At 46.3% G+C, this 23,418-nt stretch overlaps 1 protein-coding gene across 1 annotated transcript in view; it reads left to right on the top strand.

The window, feature by feature from the left end:
• DOP1B (DOP1 leucine zipper like protein B) overlaps positions 1-22,169 on the top strand; it is a 169,931-nt gene extending 147,762 nt beyond the window's left edge. The window contains exon 38 of the transcript XR_013185974.1: positions 22,110-22,169. The gene's annotated coding sequence lies outside the window, so the exon portion shown is untranslated. The remainder of the gene's footprint in view (positions 1-22,109) is intronic.
• Positions 22,170-23,418: the final 1,249 nt, after the last annotated feature.

Raw genomic sequence — 23,418 nt, forward strand, 5'->3', positions numbered from 1 at the left:
GAATGTCCTGGTTTGGGAGGGATCCCATCCAGTGCCAGCCCTGCCCTGTGAGACCCCCAGCATTCCCCAGCCTGGGCATCCCTGGCAGCGCTGGCCAAAGGCTCCTGGAGCTGTGGCAGCCTCGGGGCCGTGCCCATTCCCTGGGCAGCCTGGGCAGTGCCAGCACCTGTCAGAGCCCAGGACATTCCCCTGGCTGCCCTGGAGGACTCCAGACCCTGGCAAAGAGCTCAGAGACCCTGGCATGGAGTCAAAGACACGTGTGCCTTCCATTTTAGCCCATGGAAACAATTCCCAACTTTGTGTGAGGATTTACAAGCCACAAGAGTTTGAGTAGAATGACGGTGAATTTGTCACAGGGTGAAAAAGTAGAATTTTGGGGATTTAGAATGGGGGTTCAGGAGGCAAGATGGAGGAATCTGGGCATGTCCTGTCCTTCTTCTTCTTCTTCTTGTCCTCCATCTTCTGCTGGGATGGTGACACTTTTGGATTGGTTTAGAGCAGGGACAGACTGTCTAACATAGGTGATAGGTATTGGAAAATGATTGTAAATAAAGTACACACAGTTCTTAGTATAAAAAGCCAACACCACCCCAAGGGCAGTGGCTGTGCCACAGCCCGACCTGCAGGACAGATCTCAGCAGGTCAGAGAAAGAATGGAATAGATAACAGAAAATAAACAACCTTGAAAGTCAGAACCGATGAATCTCGACTTCTCCAGTCGCAGGGCTGGGAAAAAAGAGACTTTCTGATACCTTGGGAGCCATTTCAACCACAGAAACCCAAGAGCACCCTCTGGGGGAAGAATCTTTCCCTAAAACCCAACCTAAATCCCTCCTGTCCCAGCTCCAGCCCTCCCTGGGTGCTGTCCCTGTCCCAGAGCAGAGATTGGAGCTGTCCCTCTGAGGAGCTGCAGCCCCGGAGGGGTTTCCCCTCAGTCTCCTCCAGCTGGACATTCCAGGGTCCCTCATCTGCTCCTCTTCCCTTCCAGACCCTTCCTCATCCTCCTGCCCCTCCTTTGGATGCTCCCTAATAATTTTTTATCTTCCTTGTACTTGGTCACACACAAGACTGGGAGGGGTGCTTGGAGCTGATTCTCACATTTCCCATTTCCTGAGGAGGAAACTTCTCCAGACAGAGCTGAGATCCCTTCTGAGGGCACAAATTTAAGCCCAAATCTTCCTGGCCACACCCCAGCAGCAATTCTTCAGGACAGGCTCCACGATGTGGTCTCAAATGTCAGCGCAGTGAGGGAATCCGAGGCAAGCAAAGCTTTGTGCTGTGGCAGTGGCTGCATCTTCCTCTGTCTGGGAAACCTCCCAAAAGAGAATTACAGTAATTCCAAAATGAGCAGCCAAGAGAGCAGGCACCGCTCTTGAAGGATAATTGCAAAGTAAATAAGGCTGCACACAACATTTGCAAATTTTACAGACATTTAAAAAAAGAAAAATGAGACCACTCTTGTGACCCACAGACATTTAAAAAAAGGAAAATGAAACCACTCTTGTGACCCACAAGTTTTTCCAGCAAGAGCTCAGAATCAAAAAGAGCCAGGATAATCTTGTTAAAACCCTTCTAATTGCATCCTCTTCTGATACACATGACACAAACATATATTCATCACCTACACATTTACATTTTCTCTGCCATTACCTGGCTTTTGAAGACTGCTGAGCCCAGAAAAGGGTTTCATTTCAATCTGCAGCACAAGGCTGTAGGATATCAATGAGCTGATAAAATGTTCCATGTTCAGCACGGCCTGAGTGAAAGGCCTCCCCAAGTTCTCTGAAATGCCAGGGTTCAAACCCTGCTTTGAAGTGACTCTCAGCTGAGTGGTGACTGTTTCCATATGTCACAAGTGGTGTGAGGCCCATGTCAGAGGAAAGCCATGAGGACAATCTGTGATAAATAACCTGGAAAGCTGCTGAAATCTGCTGCCTTGTCAAGGATCCGTGACATGGATCCTGTGGGAGCTGACAGCACCTCAGGAGCAGGGAAGAGACCTCCTGGGAGAAGATCAGCTGGTGGGAGCGGGCAGGAAGGCTCTGCAGAGGGATCTGCACAGGCTGGACCCATGGGATGAGACACCACAACCCCAGGGAGCTCCAGGCTGGGCAGAGGGGCTGGGAAAGGCCCTGGGGGTGCTGGGCACAGGGGCTGGACACGAGCCCAGGGGTGCCCAGGGGGCAAGAGGCCCCTGGCAGCTGGGCTGGATGAGGAATTGTGTGTGCAGCAGGAGCAGGGCAGGGATTGTCCCTCTGTGCTGGCTCTGAGAGCCCCTCCAGGGCTGGGCCCAGTTCTGGCCCTGCAGGAGAGGCCTGGAGGGGCTGGAGCGTGTCCAGGGCAGGGAACGGAGCTGGGCAGGGGCTGCAGAATCCCTGAGGGAGCTGGGCAGGGGCTGGAGAATCCCTGAGGGAGCTGGGCAGGGGCTGGAGAATCCCTGAGGGAGCTGGGAAGGGGCTGGAAAACTCCTGAGGGAGCTGGGAAGGGGCTGAGGCTGGAGAAAAGGAGGCTTGGGAGTGTAGCAAAAAAGGGAGAAGCCCCCAGGTCTGCAGGAGCTGTGGTTTCATCTCTGCTGTCAGGATTTGCCCTCCTGCAGCTCAGGTGTGTGGCCATGATATTTTCTGAAAAACCCTTTTGCTAGGATTTTTTCTCCTGAGAAGCCAAGAAGCCTCAGAAACAAAATGCAAACAATGGTTATCTGCTGCTGTGGAATGCAACAGGTGGATCTGTGATTGGTCTCATGTGGTTGTTTCTAATTAATGGCCAATCACAGCCCAGCTATCTGGACTGTCTCGGTCAGTCCCAAGATTTTATTATCATCCCATTCTATTCCTTGCTAGCCTTCTGATGAAATCCTTTCTTCTATTCTTTTAGTATAGTTTTAATATAATATGTACCATAAAATAATACATCAGCTTTCTGGAACATGGAGTCAAGATTCTCATCTCTTCTCTCATCCTGGGCCCCCTGCAAACACCACCACAGAGGTGGATGTGGGCCTAAGGCTCCCACTGCTCTCTCTGCTTCAGGAAACCAAAATAACAACAGGAAAACCTAATTTCACCTCCAGCTAGCCAGGAAATTGTGCCACTCCTGTTTGGATGTGGAACTTGGTTGAGCAAATTAGGCTTTCATCACCTTCAAGGTAAACTGTTGCAAGGAATGTACTCTCAAGGTGGAGTCAGGCACAAAAAGGCACTCAGAACCCATGGCTGGTTCAGATTTGTCTCCTGAGTCAGACATGCCAAAAAAACCACTTCACACCAGTGCCCTGAACTCCTGGTCCAGTTAAAGGTTCAGCAATCTTGTTTTCATCTGTAAAATCTCAAAATGGCCCAAGTGTGGCTCACAGAACTCACCGTTCTTCCTTCTTGCTCTGTAAGGAAGAGGGATCAGTAAGGGCAGCAGTCACCATTTTCCAAAACATCAACAGACATTATGAGCAAAAATTTGTTCCTTTTGAGGGTGGGGAGGCCCAGAGGAGCTGTGGCTTCCCCTGGATCCCTGGAAATGCCCAGGGCCAGGTTGGAAGGGGCTGGGAGCAGCCTGGGACAGTGGAAGGTGTCCCTGACCATGGCAGGGGTGGCTCTGGATGAGCTTTAAGGTCCCTTCTAACCCAAACCATTCTGGGATTCCATGATTTAGGAGCATTTATCTTTGTGCTTTGCAATGGCTTCATCTTCTACCACTCTTGGATATTTGTGAAAATTTTATCCATGTGAGGAATCTGGAATTTTGAAGATCTCATGTGCAGGGAAGAGGGGTTCCCAACAGCTGAGCCCAACTTCAGAGAGGAATGGTTTGAATGAAAAGCAAGGATTTAGGGTCCCACCTCCCCATGATGTTCTTGGCATCAGAAACAGGTGGTAGGCACATTTCCTGAGGACAGATAAAATAATCTCCCCTGTCCTCCTAGAGCTCAGGGAAGGTGACAGGTTGGTGATTAGATCCTCCCTGGAGCTGCCTCATGGCCCCACTGTGGAAGGTTCAGGAGTTTACTTGGCTTCTGTGCTTCATGCTGAGTTAAAAACCCTACAAAAAGTTCTTTGTGTGTGGAAGTATCCCAAAGGACAGGAGATAACATTTTTCCAAACCAAAGTGGAGTACTGGAGGAGCTACATCATTTCCATAATAGTTCCTACCACAGGATTCAGCAGAAATATTCACAGAGTGCCTCAACTGTACAAAACAACAATTACTCCATAAAAAACTCACAGAAAATTCTATTATTTCCCTTAAATTCAAGCTTTTCCTTTTTTTCCTTTTCAGTGATCTGGGGATTTGACAACAGAAGCTGTTGGTGCAATGACCCATGACTCCTTGTCTTGAGAAGCAGCGAGGGAAAGAAAATAAATCTCATTAGAGATGAGGATTATAGAACTCAGACACGAAGCAGGGATAAGGAATAATAAAAAACATTGAGTGGGAGTGAAAAGAGAATGTGACAGGAGATCCACAGCCCTTGGCACAAGGGAAGAGGAGGCAATTCCTGGAGCACAAAGGGGATGAGGGGCAGGGCATGGAGGGCAAGGGCTCGAGATGTGTGAAACACATTTGGGCTGCAGTCATGTTCTCCCTTCCCTCCTGTTCCTCTTTGTAACTGTTCCCCATGACTCACACATCTCGTTTTGCCTCTCTCTCAGGGCTCTTTCCTCGTTAAAAAGGCTGAATTTTAAAACATCTTGAGGACAAATGGAGCCAAACGTGTGATGGTTGCCGTGGCTCGAAGCGAGCAGAGATAAATGTAAAGGACAGACTAAAAAACCAACAGGAGACATCCCTGGGGGCTCTGTCAGGAAGGTCTTTTGATCAAACACGTGCATGAACCTGAAAATCAGGATTTTCCCATGCTGAAAAATGGCAAGGAAAAAATAGTAACTGCAGATCTCCTCTAGTTAAGGCTGGTGGGGTAGAAAAGATCAATCCCTTTGTATTCATCTGCTGTACAACTGTTATTCTCTGATTTTACACTCTACCTTTCTTAACATGTTCAAAACTTTCAAGAATCTTCTAAGAAGTGGTTTGGATCTAATAAATCCTTTTGTTTTGGGAGCCAAGATCTTCTTGTCTGACTCACAAAGAATAGTCCAAGTACCCACCCTGCAGTCCAAGAAAGTGGAGTTTTACTCTGTAATGCAAACCCTGAGACTGATTGAATTGCCCTGCATGTCATACTCCACATTTATCCTAAACCCATCTTTTACAGCCCACTCTAAAAATTCTTATTAATTCAACAAGGAACAGATAAAATTCCTTCCACCATCTTTATCATTATTGATTATTATTGTTCAAAAAAGCGAATTTAACCAGTGTGGTAGCAGAGCAAAATCAGGGTTGGTTTCCCATCCCATTCAGTTCCCAAAGAAGAAATCAATGGAGCAAAATCAGGGTTGGTTTCCCATCCCATTCAGTTCCCAAAGAAGAAATCAATGGAGCAAAAGCAGGGTTGGTTTCCCATCCCATTCAGTTCCCAAAGAAGAAATCAATGGAGCAAAATCAGGGTTGGTTTCCCATCCCATTCAGTTCCCAAGGAGGAAATTCATGGAGTTATTCTTGCAGTTATTGCATGAGCAGTTTAGTTTTGAGCTGTGGGGATAACATGTGAGGGGCAAAAAGAAGGGCAGCCACACAGAACCTGAATATTTTCTTTCTGCAGCTTCTTTCACATCAACTGCAAACTTCTTTTCGTGGCTAGAAATGGTTCCAAAGAGATTGTGGGCAATTCTGGTACAGGGAATTCAGCCCAGATGCCAAGGTCTGAGCAGATGGGGCCAATATTTAACACAAGAGAGTAAAACAGAGGACAGCAGCAGGAATTTCTCCCTGGAAAGGGTGGTAAGGATTTGGCAGGGGCTGCCCAGGGAGCTTTGCAGTGCCCAGCCCTGCAGGTGTCCCCTGCAGGTGGCACTGAGTGCTCTGGGCTGGGGACAAGGTGCCCATGGGGCACAGCTGGCACTGCATGGGCTGGCAGGGCTTAATAGAGAGTGGAAGGATAAAGATCCAGCTGGGGAATATTGAGCAATAATCTGAATTTTGGGTGACTGACAGCAATGCTGTTTTGGTTGCTGAGTATTGGAAATGGAGGTTTGAGCCAGTGTTTACAAACAGCTCTGAGAAAGAAATCTCTCTCTCTTTGTGTGTGGAAGTATCCCAAAGGACAGTAGATAACATTTTCCACACCAGTGAAGTACTGGAGGAGCTACATCATTTCCATAATAGTCCCTACCACAGGATTCAGCAGAAATATTCACAGAGTGCCTCTCTGACTGTATATTTAAACAACAATTACTCCATAAAAATTCAGGAGGAGTGAGTTTTTCACATGCAGGAGTGTGAAAACTCTCAGCCTGGGGTTGAATCCATGTCCTCAAACACTCTAAGTGGATCCTTCTGTATAATAAGGGCTTTTCCAAATCATTTTCTCCCTCCTGGGAAAAGGAGGAATATCAGGAAACCTTTAGTTACCACCACGGCTAAGCACACACTTCAGTTTGCTTTCCAGCAGGAAAGGATTTAAGGCTCTGCCTCTTCTCTCACACAAATTAATTATCACCTCTTTTATCTTTAAGCAAACTTAGGATAGACCCGAGGAGAAGGACAGAAATCTTGTACTGCAAAAGCAATCTTGACATGATTATTAAAGCTGTAAAAGTCAGGCAAGGTGGGATGAAGGTGAAAAATCTCCATCAGCCAGACCCAGAGATTTATGGCAGCAACTCTTGCCTAGAAAAGGAGGGGTGAGGAATAAAAGCTTTCACTCAGACTCATAATATGTTATAGTTTGGGGGTTTGGTTTCATTTGCTCTTCCTTCTTCTGAGACTAAGAGTAAATTAATTAATTAAATTTAATTTATCTGTGCAGGATGCAGCTGGTTCAAGTCTTTGTCCCCCTTGCACCTTTTACCCAGGTATTGAGTTACAGCCAGTTGAATACTCCCATCATCATTATCTTTGTGATAACAACAATAACCACAAGAATTTCTTATCAAACACACTGATTTTATGTGTGTGTAAAATTACACTAAATAAAAAAATGCCCCACTTCTCCAAAATTTAGCCCAATCTTGAAAACTGAATATGAAAAAGAAAACATCAAGGTTTGTGGCAGGTGTTTTGAGCCCACCCCAAAAATCCAGTAGTTACATACTGCTGGGAGATTAAGGGCAGCATGGGAGGCAGCAGAAATTAAGTTCAGGTGTTATTAATTCTGTTGCAGACCTTTTACCCTTAAAGACTGAGGGTCAGGGCTATAAAGCAGGGAGAGAGAGGTGCTTGATTTGTTTGGGCTGGTGAGGACAGAATAGGACAGGACAACCCTCAGCTCTGCTGGGAATTAAAATGCAGCAGAGAGTGGGAAAAAGCAGGTTCAGCCTTAGTTCTTCAGTATTTGGGGGAGGGAGGGTAAGAAGAGTGTAGCTCTGTAAAAAAATCATATAATTTACTCACTTCTCCTTGCAAGGGCTCTGGTTTACACAGAAGTTTTAAAATTCCCCAGTTTTCTGGCTGTGGCTGCCTTCACTGAGCCACACTGCTTTGTAGCTGGAGTGAGAGCTCATGTGAGGATGGCTTTGGCTCCCAGCTCCCTTTTTGCTGTTTAATGTTTGCTTCTTGTTCTTCCCAGAACCTGAAAGAGAAAAGATTTTCCTCTGCTTATCTCTGTTGGGACAATGGAATGAGCCAAGGCTGAGGAAATTTGGGGGTGGGAGTTGTAATTAATCCACAGTACTTTCATTTCTTAGGGAGATGAGGGGGTCTGGGTAATTGGTGTGAGAGTTGGGACCCACATTCAGCACCCACCTCCCTCTGAATGTCCTGTACAGCTCCAGGGGCTCCTGGACTGGATTCCAGCAGTTTTCCCAGCCCTCAGGATGATCCCAACCCTTCCATCACTTGGTCTGTAACAGGGTGAAGGTTTGACAGGGCAAGAGCAGCCCCAGGCTGGGCCAGGGCAGGCTCAGCTTGGACAGGACCAGCAATTTCCCCATGGAAAGGGAGCTCAGGCCTTTGGAAGAGCTGCTCAGGGAACTTTGGAGTCCCTGCAGGTGGCACTGAGTGCTCTGGGCTGGGGACAAGGAGGGGGTCACAGCCTGGACTTGGTGGCCTTGGATCTCTTTTCCAACCTCAATGAATCTGACATTCTAAGTGCATGAATTCATTAAGAAGTGGGCTGAAAAATCGTGTTTCCTGCCTAGCCCTGAGCATCCCTGTGGTGTGGTGAGCTGTGCTGTGTGGTAAATGCAGCTCTGCTGCTGCTTTTCCCACCCTGGAAGCATTCCAAGGACAGTTTTCTCTGCCTTGCTGCCTATTTTCATAAAATGCTCAGGAACTTGGCATCTCAGAAGCTCCTGCTCTCTCAAGGCTGGTCGGTGAGTTCAAAATTACCATTAAATGTGTATTTCAAGTACAGTTGCAACTGCTCTGCTCTAATCTGTGGGAAAAGTGACATCCAGGTCACAAGTTTATCCTGAACAATGACCTAACAGGGAGTGCTTGTGAGAGACAAACACAGCCTTATTGATGACATTTGCTATTTCAATCATATAATTATGGATAGGACTCAGGAACTGAGATGCCCTTGTGTCCTGGTTTTCTGTAAGTACTGAGGGCTTGTGAAGGAAGTTTGGTTATTACTTAAAAAAAAAAAATATATATATTATTGCCTGAGTAGAGAAGAAAGACAGGGGGATCTCTCAGAGGTTTAATTTTGTATTGTGTTTGCCTCTATTATAAAATTGTTAACATACTCTGGAAGAGCAATGGCAGCATTTAAAGCCACTTTTAAAATTTTCATCCTGTGTCTAAATCCTCCCTCATCCTGCTGCCTCCTTCCAGGCCTGAGCTTTCCCCCAGTATTCATTACCCTTCTCCAACAAATAAAACACCCCACACCTGCGAGTGGAATTTCATCTGGGCAGCAAAAATGGAAACTTGGTCCTGGTGGAGAAGGGTTTGTGCAGCTCCTGCCACTCTGAGGGGCACTGCTGCAGCAAGGAGTGAGCTGAGGATGTTAAACTGAACACTCTGCACTGGCACAGAGCTTGGAAAATAATGCCAGGGGGCTCAGGTTACTGCATCAGCCCTTGAAATGTAGGCCAGTGGATCTTAACAAGGTGGATGTTCCCTATTCCCCTTCTGAAATAGCTGGGAAAAGGTGAGCAGGTTTTTGTGGCTGCAGAGTGTGAGTTAATATCCTCAATTCCTGAGCTCCCCTGCTAATTACAGCTCCCTTCACCCCTGTATTGTAAAGTTTCACCCAAACACTTAAAGCAGAGTGGGGGAAAAAACCATCACAAGAGCAGCAGAGACCAGACCTGCAGGAGCAGCAGACTCAGCACCTGCACTCTGTGAATTAATAAGTTCTTGGGCTTTATTACAGGCTGGCTCTGTTTGGGTTAGTGCTTGGCAGAGCTGTGTTCAATTTGTACTCAGCAGTGTGTGAACCAGTTCTCTGGATCCTTTCAAACAGTTTCTGCTCCTTCAGATCTGTCTGCACTTGTCCAAAAGCTAAGAAGGCTCCAAGAAACTTTGGCAACCTGTGATGTGAACAGAGCACCAGAAAAAGCTCTCCAAAACCTGAAGTTTGTACAGAAATAAGGTGGCAATTTCTACAAAATTAAACTTTGCACATCTGGGCATCTTTGCTCTGACTTTCATTTAGATGCAGAGGATGCTGTGCTATTATTAATAATAATAATATTTATTTAAAAGTCTGAGCCTTTCACAGCTGGACCTAAAATTCAGTGCAAACTTCTGATGTTGACTTGTGCAGCCGTGGCAGGGAAGCTGTTTAGAAGCAATCAGTGAGGTACCAAAAAATTCCTTTGGCTGGTGCTGTTCAGTTACAAACAACAAGAACAACACCAGGCGGCTGAAACAGCCCTCTGTGCTCACAGCAGGCTGGAATAAACTCTCTATTTCCTTAGGTGAAAAAAAACCACAAACCCCCACTAAAATCACTCCCACCCCTCTTTCCCTGAAGTTTCATACCCTCTTAACACAAGGTGTTACCTCAATTTTTTTTTCCTGCTGTTAATTAGTCAGGAGAAGAGGAATCTTTATTTGGAACAGCACTAAGCAAATATCCCACACTTATAAACTCAATCTGTGGAGGAGCTGGAATTCTTTTAAACCCTAATTAAAACATAAGCTTTATATTTCATCCTGCTTTATAAAACATCAACTTTATATTGCTCAGGAAAATGGGGTTTGTTATCCATTCTCTCTCATCTGTGTGTTTAACAGGAAAGACAAGAAGAACCTGTTCTCCACCCTGTGACTTACCTGCAGCTCTCTGACATCCCAGCAGCTCTTCCCTCTCTGTGCTTCAGGAGCATCAGCAGAGCTTGTGGAGGTGATCCCTGGTGGGTTACAGGAGCTGAGGAGTGGCACCATCACCCCCTTGGATAGCCAGGAGATGTTCCATGTTCCCTGTGGAGAATCCGTGGCGGGCAGGGAAATGCTCAGCCCATGCCAGGGCTGTGCTGCTGTGGAGAGAGTGAAGAGTGATCCTGTGTCTGCATCAGCTGCTTCCCTACAGAGATGTGACACGGAGCCCTCGGAGGTGACACGGAGCCCTCGGAGGTGACACGGATCATCAGCAGGTGACACGGATCCCTTGGAGGTGACACGGATCACCAGGGGGTGACAAGGATGCCTTGGAGGTGACATGGATCACCAGGAGGTGCCATGGATCCACTGGAGGTGACACAGTTTCCTCAGAGGTCTCATGGATCACCAGAAGGTGTCATGGATCCATTGGAGGTGCCATGGATCCACTGGAGATGACACAGATACCTTGGAGGTGACATGGAGCCCTTGGAGATGACACAGATCCTTGGAAGATGATGTGGATCACCCGGAGGTGACACAGATCCACTGGAGATGATGTGGATCAGCAGGAGGTGGCACGGATCCCTCAGAGGTGACATGGGTGCCTTGCAGGTGACATGGATCACCAGGAGGTGACACAGATTCCTTGAAGGTGCCACGGATCACCAGGAGGTGCCACGGATCACCAGGAAGTGCAATGTGGATCACCAGGAAGTGCAATGGATCACCAGGAGGTGCCATGGATCACCAGGAGATGCCACGGAGGACGAGCCCAGCAGCTCGCAGAGATCAGGGTTCCAGGAGACCTCCAGAGCAGGAATTCCAAGCACATCTTCCCACCTGGAAATGCTCCAAGCAGATTTGCTGAGGAGGAGCCTGGGGTCAGTACCCAGCTGGGAGGACATGACCCAAGCTGTCTAAATTTGTCATGGCAGGGAGGTGGCAGAGAGCAGAGCGTGCCTGCCCCGGGCGGGTACAATGCTGGAAACAGCAGCGTCGGGTTCAGCTGATTGTTTACAGTCTCCTGGAGACCAGGGGCTGGGACTTTTGGAGGGATGGGCACTGAAATGGAGACAACGCCACAGCTGGGCAGGACTGGCTGAGATGGGCTCACTTCAGTCTAATATCCATGATTAATTCCCTTTTTCCCTACAGCAGGGTGGGTTGTGGCAGGGAATTCAGCTGCAGGATCAGACCAGGATGAGTAATTGATTTTCCTATGCCTCAAACCCAACACCAGAGCCCCTGGTTTTTTGTAACATGAACTTGGAGGGATGTAGCTAAACTAAGGAAGAAAGTCATATTGAAAGAACGCACATGAAAATATTTTGCCTCCACTTTTTCTTGCTCCTTTCTCCTGCTATGTTCCCCTGTGAGGAGTCACTTCCCTTTTCAGGAAGGTGTGTTGAGTTCTCTTATCCTGCTCCAGCCCTAAAGGGGACTTGTCATCCGCACCTGGAAAATAGCTGGAAACCATGGCCAAAATAGGGATGGAACAAGGAAGAGGCTCAACTTTCTCTGCGTTAATCACAGAGAGATTTGTGTCAGAAGGGACCTTAAAGATCACCTTATTCCAATCCCCTGACATGAACAGAAATTTCCACTACCCCGGGGTGCTCCAAGCCTCTCCCAGCCCAGCCTTGGGCACTTCCAGGGATCCAGGGGCCTCTCCCAGCCCAGCCTTGGGCACTTCCAGGGATCCAGGGGCCTCTCCCAGCCCGGCCTTGGGCACTTCCAGGGATCCAGGGGCCTCACCCAGCCCGGCCTTGGGCATTTCCAGGGATCCAGGGGCCTCTCCCAGCCCGGCCTTGGGCACTTCCAGGGATCCAGGGGCCTCACTCAGCCCGGCCTTGGGCATTTCCAGGGATCCAGGGGCCTCACCCAGCCCGGCCTTGGGCACTTCCAGGGATCCAGGGGCCTCACCCAGCCCGGCCTTGGGCACTTCCAGGGATCCAGGGGCTGCCACATTTCAGGCCCTGCCCGATGGCTGAGAATCGGTGAGCTGCAAAAGGCTTCTGTGAAGTTTTTTTGGGGGGATTTTTGCCAGCACAGGAGACAAGGCAGTGCTTTCCCCAGACCCCACTAGATGTCAGTGTGCTCTGCGGGTCCGGGCTGCGGGAGATGCTCCGAGCTGAGCTCAGATTGCTCCGGGTTCCAAGGAAAGTTGTGCTGTTGTTGTTGTTGTATTCCTGCCTTTGGGAATCACAGACTCGCCCAGGTGGAAGAGCCCTCCAGGATCATCCAGTGCCATCACCCCAATCCCTGTCCCCAAGGCCACATCCAGACTGCTCTGGGACAATTCCAGGGACTCCAAACCTCCCTGGGCAGCTCAGCCCAAGGCCTGACCACTCTGCCAGGGAAATTTTCTTTCCCAATCTCCAACCTGAGCCTGCCCTGGTGCCATTTGAGGCCATTTCCTCTCATTTTTTCCCTGCCTCTCCTGTCAGGACTTGTGCAGAGCCACAAGGTCCCCCCTGAGCCTCCTTTGCTCCAGGCTGAGCCCTCCCAGCTCCCTCAGCCTCTCCTCATCAGATTCATGTTCCAGCCCCTTCCCAGCTCTGTTCCAGCCCCTCAATGTCTTTTTGAAATAAAGAGCCCAAAACTGGCACAGGACTTGTGTGTGGCCTCACCAGTGCTGAGCACAGAGGGAATGGGCACCCTGATAGGTGAGCACACATTTGGGGATGCCTTGGGGTGGTTGAGTCTCATAGATGGACAACCCTACCCAAAGGAATGAGCTTGAAACCCTAAAGTGCCTTGGGAACGTTGCAGACACCAATGTCTGAAACCTCAATATCTGAACTGGAAATCTCAATGTCAGAACTGGAATCATGCTTGTTCACCACCAGGCTGCATCACCCAGAAACATTTATTAAAGACTCTCCCAATATTCTTCTGGAATCAGAGGCTGTGAATTTTCCCTCTGTTTTGTTGTAAAGGCTGCCCTAGGGCAGAGACTGGGCAGAGCTAAAGCATAAAGCAGGGATTGATTCAAAGCATCTCCTCCATGGATCCACCTTGGGCAGCACCAGAGCCCAGCCAGGGCTGCACCCAAGATGAACCAAAATGGCCCCAAAATGCACGGCCGGGCACGGGCTCTGTCCCTGGGATCAGTTCTGCTCCATTTGCACCTTGCAGTTCATTGTCCCATTCCAGCTTTAGCCCCTGCAGTCCCACCCTGCTTGTTTTTCTCTCTCCAGCCCACGGGGTTTGTGCTCCGGGGCTGAGATTTGGATCATTTGTCCTTGGTGCCCAGCTGGAGCAGGAATTGTTTTGTCTCCCTGCTCTGTGCACAGAGCTCAGCATCCCAGAATGTGAACCCAGCCCCACACACTGAAGCAGCACAGAATGTGGAAAATAGAAAAGCTCAAACCTGAGGCATGATTGTGAATGCTGCCACTGGAAGGATCCTTGGGGAAGTCCAAGCCTTCCAAGGGCAGGTTTCTGCATCAGCCACTAAGCTCCCCAGCCCTGCCTCTCTGCAAAAGTCAGGGATGTTTGTGCCTGATGCCTTTGGTGCAAATCATTCCAAAGTGAAGAACTGGCCCAGCATTGGATCCAGATGTGGCTTCAGAGTCCCCGACCCTCCCTGTCCGTGCTGGACGTGTTGGAGCTTTCCTCATCCCATGTTCTGGGCCTGCCTCAATCACAGACATTTCACTCTTGATTTATTTTTTAAAAAATTTAAAATTCCCACTGCCACTATATCATCCACTCCTGGCAGATCTATAAAAATCTACTTGTTAAGCTGTTTCAAGGGACTGTCTCTCAAATAATATTAATATTCCTGAGGTTTGGTGTTTAACAAAAAAAATCTGGGTCAAACCATTGCCGGTGACAAGGCAGGAGAGGATCCCTCCTTCAGATGTTTGATGTACATCTGAACTGGAAGTTTGGCAGAGCCTTCCCAAATCCTGAACAAGAATTTGGGTCAGGTATTTGAGCATTTTTCTCTTTTATTTATTCCATGATGGACATACAGGACCAGCCTGAAATGCTCTCTAAGGGAAGAGCTGTGCTGTTCAATGTAAAGCAGATTAGGGGATGTAAATTCAAACTGAAATGCAGCAACAGGAAAATATCCACCCCATTGATCTCATCACCACAGAAAATATTAGGGGAAATTCCTGAGCTGTCCAGGCTTTCTGGACTGTGCAAGGTCTCCCCAAGGTGATGATGCACTGGATCCCTAAATAGCATCCCTAAATTAAAATTTAGAAACTCTTTCTGTTTCAGCAAACAGCAGAGGTGTGTGATCAGCTATTTGTAGAATCACTCAGTGTCAATGCTCTAAAATGTATTGGCTATTTAGAAATTATTAATTATTTAATGCATCTCAATAAAACCTGTTCCTCCCACAAGGCATAGAAACATTCTTCTGTCCAGCACAAGACTGACATGGTATTTTTTTTTTTGAGCTCTGAAGCCCTTTCACAAAATACCAGAGTCACTGAGGCTGGAAAAGCCATCCCAGTCCAGTTTCTGACCAATGCCCACCTTGTCCCCAGCCCAGATGCTACACAATTCCTAAATCACAATATTTCTCATTCCTGGTGTTACTGTGACATCATTTTCCTTTCGGGGCTGGATTTTCATGAAGAGAATCCTAAAAACTCCACAGGCTAATAAACCACAGCAGACACTGGAATAATTCTGAGTAATTAGAATAATAAATCATAATGGACAAAGTCAGGGAGGAGAAGGCATTTTGTGCTGTGTGAAAGGACCAAAGTGTTTGTGACCCAAATTTTCTGCTCACACTCTGCTGAGTGGTCAGAGCTCTGCTGACTTCTCATTAATTGCCCTTGGGCTGCTGCCAAAACAGAATGTTCTGCTCCTGAGAACAAATGCCAAGGATGGAGGTTCAAATGGACACAGGGGGGATTTCACAGCCCTGGGCAGTCAGGGATGGGGCTGCTCAGGGAAGCTGCTGGAGGCCAGAGGCTCCTCTTGAGGCTCAGGCAGAAATATCTGGAGTTTGGATGAAGAAACACAAATCTCTGGGTTCTGGACCAAGAAAGTTTCTCTGCAATTCTTGTCCTGCACCTTTGAGTGCAGAACTTGCTGAAGGAAGCTTCTCCTGGAGGAGCTCTGTGACTGTTGTCACAAGGGTTTTCAGGATGAAGAAGAGATGAGAATGTTGACTCCATGATCAGAAGGCTTGATTTATTATTTTATGATATATGTTACATTAGACTATACTAAAAAGCAATAGAAAGGAAAAGGTTTCTTCAGAAGCTGGCTAAGCTAAGAATAGACAAGAATGAATAACAAAGATCTGTGTCTCAGACAGAGAGCAAGAGCCAGCTCTGCCATGAGTGGTCAGGAAATCCAAACATCCACAAGAGACCAATCCCAGGTCTACCTGTTGCATTCCACAGCAGCAGATAACCATTGGTTACTTTGGTTCCTGAAACTGCAGCTTCTCACAAGGAAAAATCCTAAGAAAGGATTTTTCATGAAAGATGTCTGCGACCTGCTCAGACCTTGCAAGAGAGCAGGACTCTCCCATGGAACCTTGAATTTGGAATTTCAATGGAAGCTCAGCAAAGTGGGAATCAGCTGAAACCCAGTGGTTTGTCCTGCTCCAGCCAACCACCACTACAATGGTCCAAAATGGCTTGAAAAATCCTTCTTTTAGTGAATCCCAAGTGAAGAACCCTGAACTCTCACACCTTTGTTGACAAAACCAGAAGAGAGGTGTGGGGGTGTGTGTGTGTGTTCTGTTTGGAAATTTTTAATTTTTGATTTTTAAAATCCATTTATAAAGCAGGGATGGGGTTTGTAGCACATAGGTTTGAATTTCAGGTAACAAGGAGTGGAAATATCTGCATTCACTCTGAGGTGTCTTTAGAATAGCAAAAAGAGCCCTCACAGATGTCTCAGGATTGACTCCTTCCAAATCCTTTTAGGTTTTTCTTCAGGAATTTCTCAGATACATGTTTCCAGTTTTAAAATAAAAAATGTTGTGTTCTTCCAGGTTTTAATGAGGTTTCTCCACTACATTTATTTCTTGTTACAAAGGTGGGGAGATGTTTTATTTTCTCGTGGTGTCAGACTTTGGGCTCTACTTAACCCCACAGTTTGGTTGGAAAAGACCTCCAAGATCATCAAATCCTGCCTTTGACCTTTGATTTTAAAGAAAAATCAAAATTATTTTCCTAATGGGAGCAGAGCATCAGTCTGACTTGGATGGGAACCTCTGACTTCTGCCTTTGCTATAGAGAATAAATTCCTTAAAAATGGCTTTTTAAAGTGTGTGCAGGAACATCATTTGCAGCTGAATTCTCCAGGTTCTCTGTAGCCCCTCCAGACCCTGGAAGTGCTGTGAGGTCTCCACACAAACTTCTTTTCTCCAGGCAGCTCCAAATTTCCCATTCTCTCTCCACAGGGAATTTCTCTCCAGTCTCCCTCTCAACTTCATGTCCCTGTAGGGGTCACCTGCTCTGTGTCCCCTCCCAATCTCCCACTCACCCCCAATTTCTGCCTGAGTGGCAGAATTAAACCAGAAAAGGTCTTGGCTCTGTGTAAGCTCTGCTCAGTAATAACAAAAAAACCCCAAAAAAACTCTGTATTATCCCTCCTGTATGCAGCACAAACCCAAAGCACAGCTCCATCCCATCTACTGGGGAAAAAAAATAAAGTTAAATTTACCCTAGCCAAAACCAGCAGAGATGGCAATAATGACAATTATGAGTTTTGGGATGCAGCACAGAAATGAAATCTAAAAAAAATTAATCCAAAAAATGGTTCACATTTAGCCATTGGTAACTAAGACACAGATTTCCCCCCAGAACTGGCAGACTGACTATTAGCAAAATGATTTTTGTATCACTATGATTTGCCTCAGGGTATGAAAACCATGAAGAAATTTGCAGGTGAAGATCTTATATATTATTTTAAATAATTGAATCTCCTTGCAGGTTATGTGAAAAGTAAACCCAAGACTCTGTGCTTTATTTTCTGAGTGGTGCCCAGGCAATAAAGGTTGTTTTATCACCAGTCCCAGAAGTCACTGTGCCTGTTGAGGTTGGCAATGCCTCTTAAACACAATCAGTCAGGCTTTATCACCCAGAAATGTGAGACAACCAAGTTGGTTCTGGTCTCAGTTTCAGCAGATACCAATCTGGTGACTGGCTGGGATCAGGACTGTGCAGGAGTCTCCTCAGTAAAATCATTTCTGGGGCAAAAATTCAGGTCTTGTTTGGGTTATTTTTAAGGGTTGTTGACTGATGTTTTTAAGGGTTATTGACTGATTTGGGAGTGGAGTCCCAGCTTTATCACCTTCCACCAAGGGATACAGGCCCACCTGAAGGTAATTCTGAAATCATTGTACCCCTGGCTCTGGGATCCCTGGAATCAGATTCCTGGAATCACACAATGGCTTGTGGGTTGGAAGAGACTGAAGTTATTTATCCCTCTGCCATGGGCAGGAATGCTTTTCAAAGAACAAGGTTGCTCCAAATTGTCCATTTTCTGAAATTTGCCAGTTTGGAGGACCAGTGTGGATCAAGATTGCTGAGGATGAAGGGAGCGAGGCAGCAAAAGAAGCTGCAGCATCAGCCCTGGGTCTAATTCCTGCTTTTCAGCAACCCCTGAGCCAGTGGAGGAGAAGTCACGAAAAGAAAACATCTCACAGAGGCACAGCCAATAATCCTCACATTACATGCTGAAATGGAGCCTGTTTTGTTGTGATCCTAATCTCAGCCCTCTGCTTCCACATCCAAACATGTCTGGGTGGGAGACAAATTCCCTCTCCATCCCAAGGAATGCCCAGGTACAGAGCCTGGGCCTGGTCCTGCTATTTTAACCTATTCTCTTCACTTTTTGGTCCTTTGTTTCATATTTTTGAGTTTGACTCTCAGCCTCAGCAGCTCTTCAGCCTGTCTGAAGGTTCCTCAGAGGGTCCCTGCTCTGCAAAGACCATGTCAGGAACATTAAATCTGTAATTACAGACAAAATTAGCCTTTGCTGGGCACGAGGCCTATCTCTAAATCAAACTGGCGTGAGGCAGGGTGGTGTTACTGGAACAGGCTCAAAATCAAGTTATGAACCATGACTTGGCTCAAATTCTCTCCCTAGTCCTCAGTCATTAGGTTTGATATATACAGGAATTTTGCAGGGACACACTGGAATTCCCAATTTATTTTTTGATCAAAGTCTCCACAGAACAGGGCAGGAAAGTTTTGGCAGTTCAGGGAGAGGTTCTGCTATCGCCGAGATCTTCCCTAGGTTCATAAATATAACAATTTCAATTAAATGTGCTGATAAATTAGGAAACATGAATTCCAACCTTCCTGCTAGATCAGACTGACACTTAATTAGGCTGCAGCTACTTCAGAGATCTCCTGATCATTGCCACTTAGCACGCTTTGGCTCAGAGCACAGAGCAGGCTCTGAGCTCACAAACCGGGCTCTTTCTGGGTTAAATAAAACCACACAATGTTCCAGTGTTGCTCTTAATTCTCCCCAATTATTTCTACACATTCAGCCTACAGGCCCAGACTGAACCCAGCCCCTTGAACATCTATCATCCTCACATCAGATACTCAACACTGGTTTTTCACCCCATAAATCCACTTTTATCAGGCCTTGTGCTCGCCGATGTCGATTCAGCCTTAAATTTGCAGTTTGTTTGACAAAAATCACTTGGAGAACATTTCTGAGGGGTCCTCAGACCCCACAGTGAAGCTGTTGGCTGTGGATCCATCCCCCTGTGCGAGCATTTTGGATTTAAAAGCTGCCTTTAAAATCCTTGGGCTGTCAGAATTTGCCAGAGATTGCAGGAAGAGCATCTGGAGTGTGGGATTTGCAAGTTGTCCCTTTTGACAATGGATAAAAAATGAACATCCAACGATTCCTGAGCAGCATGATAGGGCCTGAGGATGTAAACAAAGCTGAAAAGCTTGGATAGAAGGGATAAAATCCAAAAATAGAGGCTGTGTTGGGCGAGTGGTCACCTCTGAATATTCAGCAGTGGGGTTTCTAAGCCTTGTGGTGCTGTTGCAGCATCAGAATTATCAAAGAAAGAGAAAATTTCTGAAAACATCCAAATCCTCCTGGATGGATGGGAAAAGACAGTAAGGGAAAAGAGCAGGGGCAAAAACGAGGGAAGGAAGCACTTGTGCCTCATGGCAAACTGGTTCAAGTGAAAAGAACTGGGACAAAACAGCCATGGAGTCACAACTTCCTCACCAGGGGTGGTGGAGTGTGGAATTTACAGAGGTCCCCAGGATGAGGTGAGAGATGAGTGAATCTGACTCCACGTTCTTAGAAGGCTGATTTATTATTATATCATCTACATTATATTATATAAAAGAATACTATCTTAAACTGTACTGCAGAAAGAGAAAGGATAGAGACAGAAGGCTTAACAAGAATGATCATAAAAAACTCGTGACTGACTCCCCAAAGTCTGACACAGCTGATGGGGATTGGTCATTAACTAAAAACAATTCACATGAAACCAATCAAACATGACCAGCTGGTAAACAATCTCCAGCCACATTCCAAAGCAGCAAAACGGAGAGAAACAAATGAGATAATATTGGTTTTTCTCTGAGGCTTGTCATCTTCCCAGGAGAAGAAATCCTGGTGAAGGGATTTTTAAGAAAATATGACAGTGACAGCGGAGAAACACTCTGAGAGCAGGGCCAGGGCCTGAGGGAACATCTGGGGCTGGGCCAGGAGGGATTTAGGTTGGGTTTTAGGGCAAGGTTGTTGCCCAGAGGGTGCTGGCACTGCCCAGGCTGCCCAGGGAATGGGCACGGCCCCGAGGCTGCCACAGCTCCAGGAGCCTTTGGCCAGCGCTGCCAGGGATGCCCAGGCTGGGCTTGCTGGGCTCTGGGCTTGGATTGATGATCCTGGGGGTTCTTCCCACTCAGGATATTCCATAATTCCATGATTCTTTGATAAACAGAGCCTGGAAGTCTGTTTGCCTCCAGGACGTGAGTCTTTGGCCGATCTACATAAAAGCTGCCAAAGCAAATCTTTTTCTTTATGTAGTAATAAAAAGATGCCTTTAATTTGGTGAAAACTTGCTTTCAGCTACTTGTCAGCTACATAAACTCAGTTCAGATTAAACAAAAAGAGAAAAAACCTCTTTGTTTTTCCACAGGTTCTCGTTAAATTAACTCCAACAAATACTCCTGGAATTGGTCCTCCCAGCTGTGATAATGCCACAGACATGGACCACCCTGCCAGCCTGTCAGCTTTAAAATATTACTCCTAGAATAATGAAAAATCGCCACTTTCTCGCTATGGCTTCATGATTTATGTGCAGTTCCTTCAGAGATTGATCCGTTGGTTTGTTTCCTTACCTGCAATGAATGATGAATATTTTAAAAAACACTTAATGCTGGACCTGGTGCAAATGAGATAATTTTACAGTGACTTGTTTGGTTGTTTCCAGAATAATTGGGCATTATTACCTGCCCACCATGCGTGAACTATGGGTCTCTGGAGGGGCTAAATGCCTTCAGTGGATGTTTCCTCAGTATTTCCATGGAGTTCATCAGCTCTGTTCCTACAGGAGCTTTTACCAGATGGCTCTGCAGCCCCAGAATGACATTTCACATTTTCCACCTATTACTCACCGATGGAAAATGGAACAATTTGATTTGTAACTTTTGACTGGCTCACTTCTGTACCTGCACTAAGGAATCGTGTCCCAGGGAGGTGGAATTGGGAAGGAATTTGTTGTGACCTGGAGTGGGACCAGCACAATATTGAAGGGCACAACTTGTTCTCCTTTGTGTGGGGTTTGTAAGGCTGCTCCTGGGATGCTTTGGCAAATAAAACAGAAGAATTTTTTAAAAATTCATCAAGAATCCATAGAAATTTGGAATTGCTCCTGGGAGAGAACCAGGAACAGAGGTCACCTCACCTTTGGTGCTTTTTTGGCAGTGGGGCGCTGAGGGCAACATGTAACCCAAGCCTCCCTTTGTTTCCATCTGGGAAATGTTTAGGCAGCATTATTTTATTTTATTTTATTTTATTTTATTTTATTTTATTTTATTTTATTTTATTTTATTTTATTTTATTTTATTCCATTTTACTTTATTTTATTTTATTCCATTTTATTGTTTTGCTTTATTTTATTTTATTTTGTTTTATTTTATTTTTTTATTATTTTATTTTATTGTTTTGCTTTATTTAATTTTTTTTTTATTTTTTTTATTTTACTGGAAGGTTTTGTTACACTTTTTTTTACATAAATGAACCTTTGAGATATTCAGTGCCCTTGTGTCTAATAAACCACCAACATTCCATTTTTCACCAACAATCTTCAGCATGGATCAGGTGGCAGGAAATGGCCACTTTTGAGAAGATATTCCGAAAACTGCTGTTCCCAAACATAATCCTGCCTGTGCTGTCAGGGTTTGCAAGCCAGGAGCAGGATCTGAGGACAAACAAGTCTGGTTTGTGTTCCTGCCATCCTTGGTGTTCTCCTTTGAAGCCAAATTTCTCTAAATTCTTCCTTTTAGGAAGGAGCTGGAGCTGCTGCAGAGAGCCCAGAGGAGGCTCCAGGATGGGCAGAGGGATGGAGCAGCTCTGCTGGGAGGAAAGGCTGGCACAGCTGGGATTGTTCACCTGCACAGGAGAAGCTTTGGGCTGAGCTCAGGGTGGCCTTGCAGGGCCTGCAGGAGCCCCAGGAAAGCTGGAGAGAGACAATTTCCAGGGGATGCAGGGACAGCACACAGGGAATGGCTCCAAGCTGAACATTTTGCAGGTTCAGATCAATATTAGGAAGGAATTGTTCCCTGGCAAGGTGGGGAGAGGCTGGGATGGAATTCCCAGAGCAGCTGGGGCTGCCCCTGGATCCCTGGCAGTGCCCAAGGCCAGGTTGGACACTGGGGCTGGAGCAGCCTGGGACAGTGGGAGGTGTCCCTGCCATGGTTGGAATTGGATGATTTTTCAGGTCTCTCCCATCCCAAAACCCTCTGTCCTTCCCAGGTATTTTTCCCTGCTCATTCCAGAAGTTCCTGCTCAGGAGATCCCTCAGCCCTCACTCACTTGGCAGCACTTTTGCCAATAATCCCAAAGCGTTTGAAAAGGTGAACGAGGAGATCACCAACAGCTCCAGCCACACCTAAAGTGTGAAAAACTTCCATGATTTGAAGTGGAACATGAAAGAGGCTGCTTGGGGATGGCAAAGGAGCCTCCCAGAGCTTCCCCAAACCCTTGGGGTGTCTGAAAATTCTCCACTTTTCAGCAACCTCGTCCTACAAAAACTTTTTGCTCCAACATCTCTTCCCTGGCTCAGGTCCTATTTTGCCATGGGGGTTACTCCTCTCCAGATGTCTCTGGCCTCTAAAAATATTCCTGACTGGAATCTTTGGGATATTTTTGAACACAAGAGAAATGTTTGTGCTGGGAAATCATTCTTTTATGGTGGCAAGGAGTTGGGTGTGGGGAGACTGCTGCTTGTCCCTTGAATTGTGCTGTTTATTTGTTTTGTCTGTGTTATCTCCATCCCTGTCTTCTCCTCCCGGGCAATTTTGGGCCATGACTACCTGTTATTGTGTCTGCTTTCCCAAATAACCCTCGCTGGAGTCTGGAGGTGTTGCTGAAGCCTGTTATGAAAATTTGACAAGGTGGAAATCAAAGAAAGGAGCAGATCATATTCAGAGTTGCACCATATTATTTCGATGTCAGAAAATCAAATGGAAAGGCCTTTTTTCCACTTTTCTGAAAAAAAAAAAAAAAAAGAAAACCTCATTTTTATTCATAAAAGAGGCTGCTTCTTTAGCTGGAAAGAATTTTCCCCCCTCTCACTAGGAATATAAATAATGCAAGTAGAAGAGAACAGAGAAGCCACATTAATCATGCATGTATGGATATATTTTATTTCAAAATTATTTTCTTAAATCTAAAAAACATCCATGACTGTCTTATTCAAGTACAGTAGTTTTCATAATGTAGTGGACATATATAAGTATTTATTTCTTCCCTCAGAGACCTGGGTTTCCAAACATTTTTCTTTTTAATATCCAGAATTCATGTAAGGTTTAGGATTGACTTAGGCTGAAGCCATAATTCTTCAAGGGCTTGTGCACATGCCTGACTGGAGGAATGTAAGTCCCTCTC

Source organism: Agelaius phoeniceus, chromosome 2 (genome assembly GCF_051311805.1).
Source record: "Agelaius phoeniceus isolate bAgePho1 chromosome 2, bAgePho1.hap1, whole genome shotgun sequence".
In the NCBI taxonomy this organism is placed as follows: domain Eukaryota; kingdom Metazoa; phylum Chordata; class Aves; order Passeriformes; family Icteridae; genus Agelaius; species Agelaius phoeniceus.